The sequence below is a fragment of the Pelobates fuscus genome, chromosome 10, assembly GCF_036172605.1.
Source record: "Pelobates fuscus isolate aPelFus1 chromosome 10, aPelFus1.pri, whole genome shotgun sequence".
Classification (NCBI taxonomy): Eukaryota; Metazoa; Chordata; class Amphibia; order Anura; family Pelobatidae; genus Pelobates; species Pelobates fuscus.
Genome location: NC_086326.1, coordinates 21324686 through 21325648, shown reverse-complemented (window position 1 = coordinate 21325648; position 963 = coordinate 21324686). Strand labels below are relative to the sequence as shown.

The following is a 963-nucleotide window of genomic DNA, read 5'->3' as shown; positions in this document are numbered from 1 at the left end:
GGGGCCCTAAAGTAAAAAAAGGGGGGAGGACCTATTGTCCTCCCCACCAGCCCCCACCCCTGAGCGGTGGGTGGGGGCCCTAAACAAGAATAAGGGGGGGACCTAATGTCCTCCCTCCTGGCCCCCACCCCTGAGCGGTGGGTGGGGGCCCTAAATACAAATTGGGGGGGGACGCCTAATGTCCTCCCCTCTGGCACCCACCCCTGAGCGGTGGGTGGGGGCCATAAATACAAATTGGGGGGCCTAATGTCCCCCCCCCTGGCCCCCACCCCTGAGCTGTGGGTGGGGGCCCTAAATACAAATTGGGGGGGACACCTAATGTCCTCCCCTCTGGCCCCCACCCCATAGCGGTGGGTGGGGGCCCTAAATACAAATTGGGGGGGGACCTAATGTCCCCCCCTGACCCCCACCCCTGAGTGGTGGGTGGGGGCCCTAAAAAAAAAAGGGGGGGACCTAATGTCCTCCCTCCTGGACCCCACCCCTGAGCAGCGGGTGGGGGCCCTAAATACATATTTAACCCCCCTCCCCCAGGTGACTAGGGGTCCCCAAACCCCTAGTCACCCCCTCCCCCCAAAAAATAAACTCCTACCTAACCCCTCACCCTAAAAATAATGAGGGGGGGACCATTTAACTAAGTACCTTTAAAAAAAAAAAAAAAGTACCAAAAAATCCATCTTCACCCGGCGAGGGCTCCTCGCAGACTGAGCTCTGCAGGGCGGGGGAAGGCTTATAAAGCCTTGCCCCGCCCTGCAATTAGGCTCAGAGCACTCTGATTGGTGGGTTTAAGCCATCCAATCAGAATGCTCTGACAGGTAAATGAAGAGACTGACAGGTAAGTCTCTACATTTACCTGTCACAGCACTCTGATTGGTTGGTTTGAAATCCACTGTGTAATTTGACTCATAACACTCTGATTGGTGGATTAAGTAACCAATCAGAGAGTTATGAGTCAAATTACACAGC

General features: G+C 55.3%; 1 non-coding gene across 1 annotated transcript; it reads right to left on the bottom strand.

Moving 5' to 3' along the window:
- Positions 1-317: 317 nt before the first annotated feature.
- LOC134575952 (small Cajal body-specific RNA 11) lies at positions 318-455 on the bottom strand. Its single transcript, XR_010085795.1, has one exon. It is a non-coding gene; the product is annotated as a small Cajal body-specific RNA 11 (non-coding RNA).
- Positions 456-963: the final 508 nt, after the last annotated feature.